The sequence below is a fragment of the Olea europaea genome, chromosome 1 (genome assembly GCF_002742605.1).
Source record: "Olea europaea var. sylvestris chromosome 1, O_europaea_v1, whole genome shotgun sequence".
Classification (NCBI taxonomy): domain Eukaryota; kingdom Viridiplantae; phylum Streptophyta; class Magnoliopsida; order Lamiales; family Oleaceae; genus Olea; species Olea europaea.
The window spans coordinates 23,863,054-23,875,752 of record NC_036237.1 but is presented as its reverse complement, the minus strand read 5'-3'; positions in this window follow the sequence as shown (position 1 = coordinate 23,875,752).

Sequence of the window (12,699 nt, the reverse complement as noted above, 5' to 3'; positions counted from 1 at the left end):
AAAATTAGAGTACCCTGTGATCTCTAACTGATCTGATCTGCTATATGTGAGCATGTAATTCTTTGTTCTCTTTAAATACCTCATAACCCTTTTGGCTGCCGTCCAATGATCCATCACTGGGAGTCACCTGATTTACAGTCTTGCATGCCAAATCTCTTAAGTACTTTATCGATGTAGCTCTTTTATGACAATCCAAGGATACCTTGAGAGTGATCTCGATTTATCTGAATCTCTAATACAAAAGAGGTGTCATTAAGATCTTTCATCTTAAAATTCATTGATAAAAATCTTTTGGTTTTGTGCAGCATGTGTATATCGTTAGTGACAAGCATTATGTCATCAACATACAAAAAAGGAAAATATGCTTACTCTCACTGAACTTGTGATATTCACAATCATCAATGACATTCATTTCAAAATCAAATGAGATAATGACTTGATAAAACTTCTGGTACCAATGACGGAAAGCTTGCTTGAGCCTATAGATTGATTCCTTTAATTTGCAAACCACATTCTTTGAGTCTCCTGACACAAAATTTTCTGGTTGCACAATATAGATCGTCTCATTAATGTCACCATTGAGAAACATTGTCTTAACATCCATCTGATGTAACTCAAGATCAAAGTGTGAAACAAGTGCCATAATTATCCTAAAAGAGTCTTTCGTTGAAATTTGAGAGAGAGTCTCTTTGGAGTCGATGCCTTCTTTTTAGGTAAAACCTTTAACCACAAGACGAGCCTTATATTTTTTCACATTATTTTTCGAATCCCTCTTGGTCTTAAAAATTCATTTGCAACCAATTGGCTTCACACCTTTGGGCTACGGGACAAGATCCTAAATTTTATTGTTTTGCATAGGCTTATACTCTTCATTCGTGGCATCAATCCACTTTTGAGAGTTAGAACCCTATGGTCTAATGGAAATTGATTAGATTGTCTTCCACCATTCAATTATTTTCCTCATGTTCCTGGAGAATTACTATAAAATCATCCGAAATAACATTTTTCCTTTCTCTCATGGATCTTCTTAATGGTATTGGTTTTTGAGGTTGTTGAGTTTGTACTTCTATAACCATTACTTCTTCAAAATTGTCTTGTTGAGGTTCTGGATATACTTCTTGATTAACGATAGGTATAGAAACCTGTATATTATCAAAAGCAACAGTAAGAATCGAAACTGATCATTGCTTAAAGACAATGTCTCTAACCTTATTCCCCCCCCCAAACTCAACATCATCAAAAAATGTTGTGATTCTCATTTCAAAAATTAACTTAAGTGTGAGATCATAAAATTTATAGCCTCTAGATCTCTCAAAATAGCCAATAAAAAGCTGCTCATTGTTTTGGAGTCCAATTTCTTTTCATGGCCTCAGTTAGAAATTCCTAAATGTGAAAATGCTTTAGATGAGGTTTTCTGCCTGTCCAAAAAGTTCATAAGGTGTTTTGGGAGCAGCCTTAGTTGGTACTCTGTTCAGAATATAAACTGCGGCCTTTAATGCCTCTCCTCAGAGTGATTTTGGTAAGGTAGAACGACTAATCATACTCCTTACCATGTCCTTAAGAGTCAAGTTTCGTCTTTCAACTATACCATTCATACTAGGTGATCCTAGCATGGTGTATTGTGGGACGATTCCACATTCATCTAGGAATTTAGCAAATGGTCCTAAACATTGTTCACCTAAACCATCATATCTGTCGTAGTACTTATCACCACAGTTAGACCTAATGCTCTTTATCCTTTTGTTGAGTTAATTCTCAATCTCAATTTTAAAAGCTTTTAACATGTCCAGTGACTCAGACTTTTCATGGATAAGATATATGTACCCATAACATGAGTAATTGTTTTTGAAGGATATAAAATATTGTTGACCTTTCCAAGAAGCCGTAGGGAATAGTCCACAAAAATCTGTGTATCAACTCTAAGAAATTCGAAGTTCTATTAGCACCGAATCTCATTGTTTTGCTCTGTTTTCCCTTGATATAATCAATATATACATCAAAATCTGTGAAGTCAAGGGAATCCAAAATACCATTTGATACAAGTCATTCAACTCTACCTTTTGAGATGTGACATAAGCGCTTATGCCATAATTTTGATGAATTTTCTGTATTTAATTTGCATTTAGTGTCATGTGATTCCATATGCAAGGTTTCATTGTATGATGCAATAATATCAAGCAAATATAGGTTATCATATGTACATAATGAACCAGGACAAATAACATTGAAATTTCATGAAAGGCTAAACTGATTGTTTCCAAATGAACAATAGTATCTAGATTTGTCCATTGAAGAAATAGAAATTAAATTTCATCTAAAGAACGATATAACAAAGGTGTCTTTCAAATCCAAATAATGACCAGTTCCTAATAATAACCTAAAAGTGCCTATTACATCAACTTCCACCGATTTTCCATCACCCAAATAGATGTAACTCTCACCATCATTTGGCTGTCGGTAGTTCAAGCAACTCTGCATAGAAACACTTATGTGAGTACTAGCACGAGAATCTATCTAACAAGTATTTTTAGGTACTGAAACTAAATTATCCTCAGAATAGACCAAAATAAGAATTGTACCTTTCTTTGCATGCCAAGCATGAATAGTACAGTCATTCTTCACATGTCCAGTCTTATTGCAAAAGAAACAAGTCCCTTTGTCTTCCTTCCATTTCTTTTGTGCTAGACCCTTAAGAGCAGCTTCATATTCCTTCTTCTTCTTCTTGCCCTTATCCTTGGAAGTGCTTATCAAGTGAGTGCTTTCAATTCTTTCTTACTTCAACCTTTCTTCCTCTTGCAGACAATATGAAATGAGCTCATTTAGAGACCATTTCTCCTTCTAGCAGTTATAATCGATCTTAAATTGACTGAATTATGTAGGTAGTGATGGCAATGGGTTGAGCCGACGAGCTCGGCTCGGGTTTGTGGGGAGCCGAGCCGAGCTTGTGGCTCGTCGAGCCCACGAGCTGCTTGCGAGCTCGTGATTTTTTCAATTTTTTTCGTAAATTTGCACATTTTGAACCTTTTTTTAAAAAAAATTTCATATTTTTTGACGAGCCCACAAACTCGACTCGTGGGCTCGTCAAAATGGCTCGTCGGCTCGAGCTCGAGCTCATCAAATGATGAGCCCAAGCCACCCACGAACCGGGTTTTGACGAGCCGACTCGGCCTATTTGATATCCCTATGTGCAGGATACGAGATCAATACCAAATGTACGAAGTAAGTCATCAGATAGCTCAAGCTTTAGCCCTTTAATTTTAAAAGCAATGTGGGACATCTCCATAATGTACTCTCTTATATTCCCCTTGCCTTTATACTTCACTGAAATCAAGCTTTGCAAAAGCATGTTTGTTTCAACTTTATTGTTTTTTGCAAAACACTTCTCAATTTCGTCGAGAAATTCCTTAGCATTAGTTACGCCTTCGGATACTACACCTTTAAAGGCTTCCGGAATGCCGCGCTTAGTGATCATTAGACCCATGCGATTTGAGCAGTCCTACCTTTCAAAGTTCCTCTTTTCATCAGGTTCGTAAGAGAAGCGGTTCCTCAATCCGGAATGCAAGGTATAAATCTATACAACCAAGAACAATCAATATGTTCTCTTTACAATCCTTGAATTTGTCCTATTAAGCATGAAAATAGAATTAACACTGGCAGATATAGTAGTAGCAGATGAATTTGTTGTACAGAGAACAAAAAGAAATAAATAATCATGCTCATATCAATATCCACATTTAATGATCAATGAATTCAAACAATGGTAAGCCCCATCTCAAGATAACTAGTGCAACATTAATATTAAGTCTATGGACAGTAATATTAATTGCAAGTGGTACTTATGATATAGTGATCAAACATTGACAATAATTCCTATCAAACAATAAACTTATCTTTGGATTGATTTATTATTCACATGGTAACCTTATAATTGTCACACATTTACCACCACAAATGTATATGTAATTCAGTCAAATATTAACCTTCCTTTGTGGCAGTTAATATCCAATGAACAAGCACCACACAATATCTAAACATCACAAACAAACCAATCTACACAATAGAGGTCACTTTGGTGACATATTGTTTCAATTAGTTTATTAAAAATCCTAGACAGCCTTAACTTATCATGAATGATTTACCAAAATATTTAAATTTGATTGTCTCACATAATTAAATCTCAATTATACCTCTCAAAAGAGTTCTTAGTACCAAAAATTGAGAAAGACAATCACCAATTTTGCATCATTAGATGTCTTTTGAAACTTTAGGGACCTAAGAGTTGATAATTCAAAACTTTAGGGGTCAAAATTTGAAAACTTTAAAACTTTGTGGGGATCAATTTTAATTAATTATAAACATTGAAGGCCTTAGTTGTAAAATTCAGAACTTTAATGGCCCAACTTTTATAATTTTCAAACTTCGGGGAGTGAATTATTAAACTCAGAACTTTAAAGGTCCAATTTGGATGGATTTCAAACTTTAGCGACTAAAATGTAAAACTATATTTTAAAATATATTTAACCTTAATCTTAAATTGGAAGCAAGGGCTTGAGATTATCAAAATTGCACCTCAGGCCTTGTCCCCAAAATCCATCCCTAACCTCTTTCTCTTATCTCTCTAGCCAGCGACGTCAAGCGCTGTAGTGCAGAAGACACTAGATTTTTCAAAAAAAATATTTTGAAACCCAATAAATCCATAAACTAAAATTTCAAAACTTTTAATCCAAATCTAGAAAGACAACCGAGAATAATATGCCAAAGATTTTTTTCAAATTCAACAAAAACAAATCTCAAATTGTCAAATCTGGAAACTTGAAAGTATGGCAAGAACTAAATTCCATACAATAATATGATAGAAGATCAAATAACCCAAAAGTCACAATTGTTAAAACCTTAATTTCTCAAAGATTCAACAATGGAGTGCTCTTTTACCAATTGTAAGAATAGAAAAGGGAACCAAAACTTTTGCCAAAACCTTTACATATCCATGTAAATCCTCCATATTGAAATCAAAGAGAAGATTATGAGCGGAAGCATATCTTGTTGCATAGATGTGAATGTTTTTGAACGGGTTATGATCTTCCAATTGATACGTAATTTCTTAAAATTTCTTCTCTATTGATGGGAATGCAGAGAGATGAAAGAAAATTACATACAATTAGGGATCATGACCACATGATAAATAACTGCATTAAGCAGATATTATTTTGTGTTATTTCAAATTGGCCTTTCGTTAATTTAAAATAACATTTTTTGATCTTTACACTTTATTCCCATGACATTTAATTAGCCCAAAAATTGACTTTAACGGATCACTTTATTGACTAAGCCTTAAAATAACACCACACATTTTAATGTATATATACATGTGTGGCCCCATACGTTGGTGATGCACAAAACCGTGTCGTTTTAACCCCTATTGCTTATGGTTCCTCTTTTTCAAGAGGATTTGCGGAATGTCAAACCCTTGTAAAGTTCTTCGCTTTACATCGAATTAAACCACATACTCTCCCTATTTATAGATATGGATTTTACCGATTAGTAATAATAATGTCATTCATTTTAATGCACCATCTCCTCCTTCAACTTAATTGTAGATCTGTGTTTAGTTTTGAAACCATTTTTTTTTTTACAAATTTTATTTTATTTTGTGTTGGGTACTATTGATTGTGGTGATGATTTTTTTTAAATTTTATTTTTTGGTATTATTTTTAGGTGATTTTGGTGTGTGAGGCCTATGGTGGTAGTGCTAAGGTTCAGGGTTGATTGTTGATAATGGTGGTCTTGATGATGGCAAGCGGTGGCGGTGGTGGACATGTAACATTGTGTTATACATTTATGGTGGTAACGGTGATCTAATTATTTTTTTAATGATGGTCGTATGTTGTGACACACTATGTTGTAAGGATAATGGTGGCAATCTGAAGATGTAGGTGGCATATTAATGAATGTTACAAGTGAGGATATAATAATGAATATTAAAAGTCATGATAATGGTGGAATAAAGAATGTTACATGCGGCGAGGCTACCAATGATGATAGTGTAACGCTAAATGTTACAAGTGATAGTGGCGACGATTGCGATATGGTAGAAATAAGGGCTAAATGTGTATAACAAATTGTGTTACATTTGTGAAAATGGTAGCGACCATAGAAACATGGGTTGAAATATGTGTAACAACACGTATGGATTGTCTAAACATATGGTGAAATGTGTGTAACATAATGTTACACATTGTATGTTGTTCGTGCGAAACCCGCAAACGTACGGATCATTGACAAGTAATAGATTTAGTGAGTTGAAAGTATCGTCCCACGAGAAAAAAAATTTAATTGAGTGTACTAGTCCATAATTAGATTCAAAGTAAATAAAATAAAAGTGTTTTGTGGATTTTAATTAATCTAACTTAATCTACGAAAGTGAGTAAAATGCAAATTTAATAAGTATATGGGAAGAGTATGTTGAATTACGAATCTACATATTATCATCTATTCCAATTCTTGGCTACGTAGTTAGTTTCGTTCATGCATTCTTGACAATTGATAATTCTATTGTAATTAATATTCTCTTTTCAAGACAAATTAAATCTATCTAATCACGACCTGAATCCATTCCTAGTTCGAATTCTAATGAATAGAACGCATTCAATTTCACAACTATCTCAAAGATTACACGCTTGATAAATCTTACTCCAAAAATTTATTACATGCATGTTAATCAAGAAGTGTTCTGAATCTATTGTGAGCCATCCAACACCACAACAAGTAATTATATATTTAATTGGTGATCAAGCAATCAAATAATAAAATTAAGCATGTAAGATTAATCAAGAATTGTAAAAATTTAACTAAATCACATGTCTTGAATTAAAAATAAATAATAAAGGGTTTCATCTTCATCCAATACGTGAGAGAAATTAACCTAGTATAATGTTGAAATTAAACAAAGAAAAGAGGAATGACATCACAACGTGATTAACTTCCCAATTTTTCTCGGCTTCTGCGTGTGTATGATATATATATATATATATATATATATATATATATATATATCAATTTCAGGCAACTAATGTTTTTTTCTTTATTCATCTCGGGCAACCGTCTCTTTATTTTTTTGGCCCATTTAATTTATTTTTTCCTTCAACTCCTCCACTTTCAAAGTATGAAATTTGATCTCCAATCTTTGCATCCAATAATCGATTTATCTCTCATCCTTTTCCAAATAGCCCATCACTAAAAACACAAAGAAAATTAACTAAATTAAATAGAAATTAATAATTTAATGACGTATAAGTTTAGAAATATAGCTTAAATAAGTACACAACTTGCACTTTTCACACTCCCAAACTTAAACCTTTATTCATCCTCGAACAAAACTATAACATAAATAACAACAAACATGTAAACATGTAAAAATATTTAGTCGAACAATTTAGTTTTTTACCTCAAGAATTAAGATCATCGTATTGAATCAATAAACCACTTTAAAGTCATAATGCCAAACTAATATCCACTATTCCAATGGAAAATCCACGTGTGTGAAGAACTAAAGTAGACCTCAATGTATTCACAAGTTGTTTTAATTTTCGACCCTCTATGGTCAAATATATCTTTTCATCTCTCGTAAGATTCACTCGCTCCAAACTTATTCATTTTCATTCTTTTCTCAATGTGTGATCTAAGGCTATGTTTGATAGCCACTTATTTTCTAGGGGAAATGGAAAACAAATTTCAACATCCACTTTTGACTTGTTTGATTGGCAAAATTTTTCAAGAAATTCGTTTTCCACCTTTGGCTGCCACGTCAGCATTTTCTAGTTTTTTCTTGAATTCGAATTCTCACAAATATGGTAAAAATTCGTTTTTCCGCGTTACTGTAGCATTTTTTTCGATTTTTTTTTTTTTTTTTTGCATGGAAACAAATTCTAAGAATTATTGTAAAAAAAAATATTTCCCTTTAACTAACAACTTTCATGTAAAACAAAGTTAAACGAATACCAAAAGATAGATGATTTTCTTGATTTTATTTTTTTTGGTTGACAATTGAAACAAATTTCATCCCCAATATCATTAAATTCTATCCTTTTATTTGACAATTTTCATGTAAAACAAAGCCAAACGAATCCTAAAAAATAATTTTATTTCAACATTTTGCACATGAAAAATTATACTAATCAAACACAATAATTTACAATTCTCAGGAAAATAATTTTTAAGCAATTCAATTCCCTGAAATTCGTTTTCAATTCCATCTTTGTAATCAAACGGACCCTAAGATTGAATTTTTCATTCCTATCCCCACCATCTCCAATTTAGGTGGATGTCACTGGTTGCAGGTCAACACATAAATGAACAAGGATTTTTCAATTATTTGATTACTTCGATTGTCAATACTCAACTAGGCTAATTATCCTTCATCAAAAGTCAAATTTACTCGAACGAGTGTTGGGACTTAAAAAGGCAATTAGAACTTTTGCTTTTTTTGATACACTTGCTTTTTTTATTTTCAAAAGATTTTTTTTTTTTTTTTTTACATTTCCTCTTAAACTTTCTAGATGACCTATGGTAGGTTTTAGGTCGATGACTCCCAAGTCAGATGACTTTAGGGTACCAAGTTTTCAAATATCCTTATAGGCTTAATAACCCAAGTAAAAAATGTTTCAAAGAGAATAATTTTTTAGGGTAACTTCATCTTTGATTGCTTTCTAAATGACACATGTAGCAAACTTTAAGTCGATAACTTTCAAGTTAGATGACTTTAGGGCACTAGATTTTAAGATACCCTTATAGGCTTAATTACTCGAATTATATATGCTTTAAAGAGAAGTTTTTAAATTTCAATATATGCCTTGATCAGTGCAATGCCCCTTATCACACACCTATTCAAGTAAACCGACCTCCAATTTAAGACTTTCACACAATTTTATCATATTAATCTTAGACAATCCACACAAATTTTTTCACAAAAGAAATTCAAATTCATATCCATATTTTCCTACAACAGTAAGATCACCCAAAATTGTGCTAAACTTGGTCTAAGGATGAATAATTTGTATGATTTGGGTAAAGCATCTATGTCCCACGAAATCAATCTATCAAATGCATGAATCAACTTATTTCATTATGATGTCAAACTCAATTATGGTACATGTATAATACCAAGTTTTGCAAATTTAAGTTTCAATCAATTTAGCATGTTTCCTATCCACAGTTTTATAAATCAACACTAAACCTCAAATTTAATCAACCTTGTCAGCAAACTGTCAAACCCACACAAGCACACAACTAGAAAAATTTAATGTATTTTTAAATAAACACTCAAAAACAAACTTACAAAATACATATGAAAACCAAGAATTCAAAGTTTTTCCCATCCCCAAACTTAAACCCGACATTGTCCTCAATATCATAAAGCATAATTAAGAATGTAAGGAGATGGGAAGAAAATGACGAAAGTACTCCTCGAATTTTTCTGTTGAACGTGCATGTCGGTTGTTTTTAACCATAGACATTTTGCCAGGAAGTTGGTGGGCTCATCATGAATTAGGTCGAGGTGGCTGGTGGTTTCGAGATCCAGTAGAAAATGTGTCAGAATCCTATATATGGCAATCAAATCAAGCATTAGAAATCAAATAATCTAGAACATGTGTTACTTAACCAAAACACTTGAAATAACCAACATTAAATTTAAGTACCCTAGCGAAAACATGATCAGATGATGATACCCTATAAATTTAAACGTGCTTAAATCTAATGCAAATTAATAATCAAAACAAGTTTATAGAAAATGCAATCAAGAAAGCAAAATAAATAAATGGTAACGAAATTGGGTTGCCTCCCAATAAACACTTGATTTATAGTCTTTAGTTAGACTTTGTTGTTTTGGCTACTCATGGTGGCTTGAAGAGGGAATTTTCAGTTCTGCATTTTATGCACCGATTGCACTTCCTTCTTTCGTCTTTCATCCTCCACAAACTTAAGTTTTCATTGTTGTCCCTACCAACAATTCCACCTTAATTTGGCCTATGTTTTTAGTTCTCCCAAAGATCAACTCGTTGACAATTCTCAAAGCACGATGGTTGCTTGATTGGATTTTCCATGGTAAAGCTCTATTGCTTAACATCCACTCTCAAGACTATCTCATTAGTATCAAAATCTAATAAGGCTCGACCTGTAGACAAGAATGGCCTTCTCAAGATTATTGACATCTGATATGCCTCTTCTATGTCGAGGAGGATGAAGTCAGCTGGAAAAATAAACTCCCTAGCCTTGATAAGCATGTTTTTAACTATTTCGTATGGGTGTTTCAGTGATCTATCCGCAAGTTGAAGAAAGATAGAAGCAGCATTGGGATCTCCCAATCCTAATTTCATGTAAAGAGACGAGATAATTAAGTTAATACTTGCTCCTAAATCAATTAAACAATTTATATTATGTAAATTTCCTATGGAACAAGGTAAAGTAAAACTTCCTGCATTTTTAAGTTTGGGAGGGATCCGGCGCTGAATGATCGCGCTGCACTCTTCTGCCAATACTACTGTTTCATCTTTTGAAAGCTTTCGCTTCTTAGTCAACATCTCCTTAAAAAAACTTAGCATAATTTGAAATTTGTAAAATGGCGTTAATGAAGGGTATGTTGATGTGAAATTGTCCAAGGGCATTCAAGAAATTCTTGAATTGTTTGTCTAGTTTATTGTTCTACAACCTTTTGGGGAATTGAACTAAAGATGTGTGTTTATTGCTAAGAATGGTTGCCTTGACCTGTACATTGTCTGACTATTCTTCTTGATTAACATTTGATGATTTTTCAGACTGACCCACTTGTTCTTTCCCCGTGGTAGGTACTTGATTCTCCTCAGTCACTTTATTCTTCACTGTGATTTCTGGCAGCTGATCTCCGCTTCTCATTGTGATAGCTTGGACTTATTCTTCTTTAGGCTATCTTTGAAGTCTTTAAGGAAATGGGATAGGCGGCACATAAGTTAGAACATGTATAGCTGGCTTGATATTGATGGTGTCTTGATAATTGCATAATTCATAGCTTCAACTACTAATACCTACTCCATTAGGTTCTAGTTTATAGCACTTGGCAGAGTACCATGTGCTCTTTTTGCTAACACAGCTACCATTTGACCCATCTGAGTTTTCAAATTTCTAATTGCAATACTTTGGTTCTGGAGAATAGTTGCAGTCTTAGCCATATACTGCCCCAATAAATCCGCAACTGATGCTTTCTCGGTTGTTGTTGTTGCTGTTGTTAGACCCTCAACCGTTTATTTGGAATATTTTCTCCTTGACATTGATTATTTGCTCACGAGAAATTTGGATGATTTCTCCAGCTCGGATTATATATGTTGGAATAGGGGTTGTCCTGTTTACTCTGAAAGTTCTACAGATAATTAACCTCTTCAGGCTGAATTACATGTGTGGAGGCTAAAGGACATCTTTTTATAATATGATCTGCCCCGCAACCGGTTTTGACTGGTGTACCATGTTCACATTTTGAGTAAGGCTATCAAACTTCTTTGCTAGTGCTTTCTGTTGGGCTACCAATGATGTAGTTATGTCAACATTGTGTAATTCTACTGTCCTCCTTGGCACTTTCCTGTCTATTGGCCACATGGATTAATTTTCTGCAATTCGCTCAAAAAGGTCCAAGGCATTATCCAATGGAATATTCAATATTGACTCTCATGCAGGAGCATCTGTAATGTTGCGAAATTCAGGTCTCAAGCTGAATAGGATGATAGATTTTTGATTCTTTAGGAATATTCAGAGTAGGGCACGTTCTAAATACTCTTTAAATCTTTCCCATGCTTTTGAATAGCTTTCGAGGTCCTTTTGTTTAAAAGTATGGACTTCATTTCGGATATGATGGACTCGAGATGGCGAGAAAAATTTCATTGTGAGCTTTTACACCATGTCATTCCATGAAATGATACTCCCGAAAATTAAGGAATTTGGCCATTCTTTTGTGTACTCCTTTAACATGTGAGAAAATATGCGTAGTAAAAAAAAATCCACAAACATTCCTTCATGGCTGATCATATCGCAGAGTATCAGAAGGCTTGAATATGTTCATGAGGATTTTCGGTTGATCTCCTAGAGAACCTGATATCTTGATGATTCTGGAATAAGTTAAAAACGTCAGGTCTAATATAGAAGTTGGCCTGTTGAAAAGGTGGATAGATAATAGTCGATTGCATAGGGGCTGGCAGAGGATTTACATAATCCCTCACTAAAACTTATCCCTGATTTTCTACTGCCCTTGGTTGATCTAGTTGGGATAATGGTAAAGGATTTTGAACTTGATTTGAATGTTGATTTTCTGCCATTTTACTCGCTTGTCTTTGCTCTGTTCTTCGCTTCCAAAAGTTCTTTCGATTTCGGGATCTATTGAAAGAAGCTTGATCTCGTCAAAATTTTGTATAAATTGTGATTTCCTGAAAATTGTAAAACGAGAGACTTAGATCGTTCAATGAATAGCCAAAACCAATTAAAAAAAAAACTTCAAATCTAAAAATAACTAATAAACTCAAATTAAATAAATTATTTCCCGGTAACGGTACCAAAAATTTTTTCGTGCAAACCCGCAAGCGCACGAGATCGTTGACAAGTAATAAATTTAGTGAGTTGAGAATATTGCCCCACGAGAAATAAAATTTAATTGAGTGTACTAATCATTAATTAAATTCAAAG